The following is a 7176-nucleotide window of genomic DNA, read 5'->3' on the forward strand; positions in this document are numbered from 1 at the left end:
AGAAACCAATATACAGCATATGTACAGCCTTTGTCAAAAGTTTGGAGCCCAGGTGGTTTTCTTCTGAAGCGCACTGTCTGGTTCTTAATGCATCTCCAGCGCTGCAAATTTTCTGAAGGTAAGAAGATTTCTGGTCCTGCCTCCTCCAATGGGTAGGACTTCCACGAATGATACAGGAGTCCCACTGCAAGGCTCAGAAGGAAACCCCCTGGGCTCTAAACTTTTGACAAAGACTGTACCTTGCGCCCGCGCCGCGGACTTGCTAACGCCGTTCAAATCGAGCGCGCAGGCTGGCAGGTCACGTGACAAGACGAACACATCCGGGCACCACGCGACCACGTGGGTCGTTCCGGCGTGCTGCCGTTTGTGCTCGCCGCTCGCTCGTTGGGGCATGTTTTGTGTTGTATTTATTTCAAAATCGCTGCTTCAAACTCGTGTTTGGTTTGACTTGTGATCGTAGCTTTTGGCACCGCTGGCAGTACAATTTCCAGCCCTTCGTGTGCTTCGTGAAAAAGCGACCGCGCCGGGAACCCTGCTGGCTTTTCGTCATGACAGCACGTTGGACTTCACCGATGGAAGCTGCTGCGTCTTTTATCTACCGGAACCGCCTTACAAAAGAAGAAAGCGGTTACTGGAAGGCGTCGAGTCTTCGTTTTCAGGTAAGACCTGTAATAATGCGCAGGAATGCGCGCAATTTGCCACCACGCAAATTAACCACCTAGCACTAAGGCGAGAAGAAACGGAAGAGATGAGGCGCTGCCGCCATTGTGCACGGTTATTTCTGCGGTGGCAAAATGCACTCTACATTGAGTCACTATAACTAGCTGGCCTGTCTGTGTTCACAGTGTATCCGTTGCGACGCGAACGCCGTGAAAATAAGCTAAAATCATTGTTCGACGTGGTTGTGCACTGCTGCCTGCACGCATGTTTTTCGTCGCTATCCGCTCGCAGCGGTTTGACGATAGTGCACGCAACTTGACCTGCTTAGCGTTGCATTATGTGCTGCGCGTACACGCGTCGATACAATTTCTTGAAGTGGCTTCGTAAGCTTTGAACACACCTATGCGAGACGATTAAACCTGCTGTCGAGCTCTAGGGGTATGCTGTGTTCGCTCTGCATTCGACGCAGCTAACCCATAGCTGCCCGCCTCGGTGGCCCATAGTGCGCGTCATTCGGTCTCTGGCGCTGCATACTGCGCTACGCGAGTACGCGTCAGGGCTCGGCATTTGATATACTCTGCTCGATACGACATCGAGTCGTGTTCGCTGCAGCGGACTGTGCGGCACCAGACCCGCCGCGGTGGCTCAGTGGTTGCGGCGCTCGGCTGCCGGACCCGATAGACGCGGGTTCGATACCGGCCGCGGCGGCCGAATTTTGATGGAGGCGAATTCTAGAGGCCTGTGTACTGTGCGATGTCAGGGCACGTTAAAGACCCCAGGTGGTCGAAATTTCCGGAGCCCTTCACTACGGCGTCCCTTATAGTTCGGGACGTTAAACCCCAATAAACCAAACCAAACCAAGCGATACGCGCTACTGGCCACTGTGGCGGGCGGTTAATCGCGTTGGAGTCAAAGGCAGACTGAATACGTCGTCCTCCAAGGCTGAACTGTCGGTGCAATCGCCTTGCAGTGGTGTCTTACAAGCTCAAAAAGCCACGTCCAGTAACAGGCTGTATGAACGCGTATTCGCGTAAATAGAGGAGTGATGCGGCTTCCCCAATGAGAAAACTGCCTTTTCGATCATTAGTGTAGCCGTAAAGTGCTTTTAGTGGCAGGCGACCGTGAAGAAAAATCATTGTTAGATGTTGAAGAATAACCAGTCCAAAAATAGGCTCGAGCACTTTGCAGCCTTTTCTAACAGCCCTTTCAGATTAATTATTTCTGAAGAACCCTAAACAGTGCAGAGCTTATTGTGGATTCAAGTGTGAGCAAGGTAACTTTTGTCTGTTTAAACTTTGCTTTGTGTTTGTGTGAAACTGGCAGTACGAATTCTTACCCATTAACACAGTCATTGTGGGTACGTCATCTTCCATAGATTGCACAGGTGAAATTCAAATTATGATGTTATGCAGGTGAAGTGCCTGCTGTCCAATGGTGAAGAGGTCTGAAAAGAGCTGTCACTGAAAAGGATGTCTCCGCTGTCCAACTGTGGGGCTGTCTTCCTTGTCTGTGCCCGTTCAACGTGTATTGCAGAACACATGTAAGTACTGAGTTTTGTAAAGTGCGTTTTTCTAGAACTCTGTGTTGAGATCAGTGTGTTGCACCAGTGTGCTTTGAACCAGTGTTGACGGCATATGTTGGCATTTGCCTTTGAAATAGTATATGTGTGTTTCTTCTCAATAAGGCGTCATCCAATACTGCAACTTTGATTCTGGATTTGAAGTGGCGGGCTACAGAGCAGCATTTTAAGGCGATATTACAGCAGGAGGACAGCCTTGTTATCCTTCTACTGTAATACCTGTGTCACATAGCACTCCTCCTAAACAGTTGTAGCCGTAGGATAACTTTCATTCTTCTACTGTAACGCCAGTGTCACATGACACTCCTCAGAGACCCATTGTAAGAGGCTGCGCAAAAGAAACCAGGATGAAAGGGAAGACACGTATACCAAAGGACGAGCGCTGAAGTACCAACTGGTAGTTCAGCACTCGTCCAACTACCAGTTGGTAGTTCAGCGCTCGTCCTGTGGTATATGTGTCTTCCCTTTCATCCTGGTTTCTTTTGCGCTGCCTCTTACAATGATGCTTAACCGACTAGCATACACAAAGTTATTATCCTCAGAGACCTTTCCAGCGAAGGCATCTGATTTCACTTGAGGAGCAAAATATGAAAGGCATTAATAGTAATTTAACTGTAAACCTTAAGATTTTTGCCATTTCGGTGAGTATACTTGCTCTAATTCACATATATTTGTCTAGGAGATTGTAGCGACCTGGTTGACTCAGATTTTTGGCTTGCTACCTGATGGCATGGCTAAACAACTCGAAAAGAATAGGATATAAGACATGAATGCATGCTGCACTAACAACTGTTTACATTATCAGTTTTCCACATTATATGGGTTGCACTGTATATACTCAGAAATAGAAAGGAGCCAAGTACAAAGAAAAGCAAACCAAACAACAAAGAGGTAAAATGCGAAATGTTACCCTCTTTTTCTCATGCACTTAGCAGCAATGGTCATAGTGAAAAATAGCATAGCAATAAAGAAGCACTTGGCTTGTAACATGCGCACCTTTTTGGAAATACTAGAGTGTAGTGGTGCTTTTGCCATTCTAAGAAACTGGCTTGTCTGGCATGGCTCTGCATCTTGATGTGACTAATTGCATCATGTTTTGTTATGAAGGCTAGTGCGTTTTAGTGCTGGTTATTGCATTACTATTTCTACTTCCTCTGTCTACTAGTGAGTCGTCAGTGTGTGTTACACTTCCTTCTTTATCACATTTAAATTTTTTAGGTATTGCACATTTCAGTGTTGTGTCAAGGGCATGTGGAAAAGCTGGAATTACAGAATTGCTCTTAGCAAGCCCAGCCTCTTGTGTGATATACAGGCAGTGCTCCTACTGTTGCATACTATTTTTATTTTTGAATATTTGCTATTACACACACTAATCTGTGATTTTCATCAGCATGAAATCATTTTCCTAAATGATTTGTGCAGTTAACGTTATAAAAAGGCAAAGTACACAATTGCCGTTTTCACTTCTTTCTTACATCGGAACCTACTACTATTGCATGACACCATCATTGTGAGGGTGTAAGTTTTGTGTTTATTTTAAACAACTACATGATTTCTGACTTGCATGCTTCAACAGGCATGAAAGCATATTACCATGACACTATGCAATCAACAGATGCAATTCGATCTTGGCCGCGCCGGTGTAATGTCGATGGAGGCAAAATCTAGAGGCCCGTGTACTCTGCGATGTATGTGCACATTAAAGAACCCGAGGTGGCCAAAATTTCTGGAGCCCTTCACTGCGGTGTTCCTCAAAGCCTGAGTCGCTTTGACGTTAAACCCGCAATTAACGCCTCATTCCTGGCTGTGACTATAGCATAGAAATTTTATTCCTGTGTTCTGTTTCCTGCAGGTGCATTCATTTATTGCTTCGAGATTGAAAAGGCTGTGTACAAACTCTGGACGGAATCCAGAAGGATGCAGTATTTCTGAAGCGGGCCACCACAACTGTGTGGTGAAGAGAAGCAGTGGTACAGCGCAGCTTCATTGGCAGCTGCTCAGGAGAAGGATATTGGAAGGCAAGGAAAAGGCTCTACAGAAGACACTCACGCAAGTGAAAATGGATGCACTCACAGGTGATTACTGGTTTTAGCTGGATTTAGCACAGAAGTATATATTCACTCCGTCAGTGTATTCGAGAATTGCAACTCAGGATTTGTTAGTGGTTTATTAGGAAGCACAAAACAAAGGGTAATAACAAATGTATGGGATGGAAGCTAGTGACCAATTCACTGTAGGTATGTCATCATGTGAAGGTTTGTGTAGAAGAGGTTAATTGATGGGCATAGTTTGTAGCTCATGTGAGGGACAGTATAAATAGCTTAAATGGCGAGGTTCTGAGACCAATGGGGCAGTGCATGAGCAGAAAAACTAGCCAGGAGTTAACAAATTTTCATGAATGCTCAGCTGTCATGCTTTAGAAATAAGGCTGTTGGTATTTGGCAGCCATGTGCTGTGAAGCTCGGTATTTTAAAAGTGTTGAGGCCTAAGAGATCTGATTCAGTGTTGGCATTCATGGGTGCTGTCACATTAGCCATCCTCCTTTAATGCAAATAGCAGCATTTGCTAGTTGTCTTTGCAATGGGATCATTGTAGCAGTGTATATCATAGTAAATATATAATTTTTCTCCCTTAATCTTCAGGCACTGCCGCTACACACAAATGGATTCAAGCTGCCATCAAGGCAATGAAAGATATTCGACTTTCTCGGAAAAGATGCACGCTATGACGCGAGGGGCCTCCAGTGCGACTCATTCGCTGCTTTTGTCTACTAATAAAGCTAAGGTTGCTCTTAGGCAAATGTGAGCATTTTTTTTTGTTCTTTCAATACATACTTGCTCTTCGTGCTTCTCAAGAACATGAATCATGTAATACTTATTTGCATGCTGCTACGTACATACTACCGTGCTCAAATTTGAGAGACCCCTGTGAGTTCTTGCCGAATTTTACCAAACTGCATGTGGGCGCCGCCTGACGAAGCAATCCTGTTGTCGAGACCGATGCCCATATGCAATATGGCACGTTTCAGCATGCACTTGCATTGGTTTCTTAATTTTGCTCACGATAGTATGTCCAAACATTGAGCATCACTATGAAGACATGTTAGGTAACAAATTTGTTTCTGGATGGTTCACCCTTCCTTTGACATCATCATCCCGGAATGCTACACCAACCGCACCAGGAAACAGTAAACCAAAGCACACCAGAGCTGGTATCAGCCGGCTGAGTCACACCAGATGAGAACACACTATGCCATGTCACAGAACTCATTTCTGAAAATCTGGTCTCGAAACACCAGGAAGGGTAATTCGCCAATTTTCTTTTGTGCGAGTGTATCGCAGTGTTGTGATTTTGAGATCACCACACGCACATAGCGGATGCACTATGTAGCTCGGAACACTGTGGCAAGGTAATAAACAACCAGTAAACTTTCGACTGGATGTATTTAGATCTTTTAATAAACAGTCAGTTAAATGTGAACTGCAGGTCAATTAAATAAAAATGCCAAGTAATAAACTGGCAATTAAATGTGAACTGCAGGTTTATAAACAGTCAGTTAAATATGTATTGCCAGTCAATAAAATCTCTATTTAGATCTATTGAGTTAAATTAATAAACTGCCAATTGGAATACGGTGGCCAATTTTAAATTGAAACTCAACACAAAAAAGTCTATAAACTGTCAATTAAACCACAAAAGAGTTCATAATAAACTGGCAATTAAATGTTAACTTAATATGAATTCAGTGTTAATTGACATGCAATTAAATGTGAACTGCAGGTATATAAACAGTCAGTTAAATATGTATTGCCAGTCAATAAAATCTCAATTTGGATCTATCGAGTTAAGTTAATAAACAGTCAATTGGAATACGGTGGCCAATTTTAAATTGAAACTCGACAAAAAAAGTCTATAAGCTCTCAATTAAACCACAATACAATTTATTGCCGAGAGTCAATAAGTATTTAATTAAAACTGGGTAGAAATTTTTGTAAGGGTAGATTCTGGGATCGAAGCTCGGATAGCGGTCAGTGACAACAGCGCTTCCCTCAAATTGGAGTGCCGCGTGTGCACATGCGCCGCTGCTCACACATGTGCTGAGGAGTGCGCATATCAGTGTGCGCTTCGCAGAGGACGAGCAAGCTCAGCCAGCCACCTGCGCCGGGCTCACCGCGGCTAATCCCTCGTGGGTTTGTGCCACTCCACCAGCGGCCAACAAGAACAGACGAGGAGCCGCATCTGAGCGTCGACTCAAAGCGATTACGCAGGGCTGACGCCCTGTTCTCGTGTCCTCTGAAAGTTTAAATCCGCGCAATCAAAGGGGCTGACAAGGAAACACAGAAACGACACGTCCGCACGCAATGTCAATCATCCATTATCGGGTTAATTAATAAATTAGTTGATTGAATGAATAGTTAATTAGCACGCAAGATTAATTAAGTTACTAAGATGATCAGTTAAAAGGTTACATAATTAATTGGTGAAGTAATTAAATAGTTGAAATAATCAATAAGCAAATTAAGCCTTAGTTTAACCGAACCTGTGAATTTGTTAATTACTTATTTATATAAATAAACAATTGAGTTGCATTACATTCAGTTAGGTCACCGATATGGTTAATCAACTGGGAACTTACTGACCAAATTAATTAGCCAATTTGAGAATTCTTACATTGTTCCGAAATTTAATCGAACTGTTGATTTAATTAATGAATTAGTCAATTAATTATCTAAATTGACAAATTAATTACTAGGCGTTCTAGCTGCGGGACCCACGTCATTGGATGGGGTAGAACCGAAGTTAGAGCCTGGACACGACTTAGAAACCGCAAAGGCATAAAATAACGAACACGCAGCAACATGACCGGCAGCAGAAAAAAGAGATGCGTTCGCATTACTACACCTAAGCATACTTGAAAGCACCTCTGGAATTTTCGT

The 7176-nt window shown here is 43.8% G+C and overlaps 1 long non-coding RNA gene across 1 annotated transcript; it reads left to right on the forward strand.

Annotated features, from left to right (window-relative positions):
* The first annotated feature begins 282 nt into the window (after positions 1-282).
* On the forward strand, positions 283-5039 carry LOC149359524 (uncharacterized). Its single transcript, XR_016288784.1, has 3 exons — positions 283-659; positions 2073-2200; positions 4092-5039. It is a non-coding gene; the product is annotated as an uncharacterized LOC149359524 (long non-coding RNA).
* Positions 5040-7176: the final 2137 nt, after the last annotated feature.

The sequence above is a fragment of the Amblyomma mixtum genome, chromosome 2 (genome assembly GCF_055824585.1).
Source record: "Amblyomma mixtum isolate Tamu chromosome 2, ASM5582458v1, whole genome shotgun sequence".
Classification (NCBI taxonomy): Eukaryota; Metazoa; Arthropoda; class Arachnida; order Ixodida; family Ixodidae; genus Amblyomma; species Amblyomma mixtum.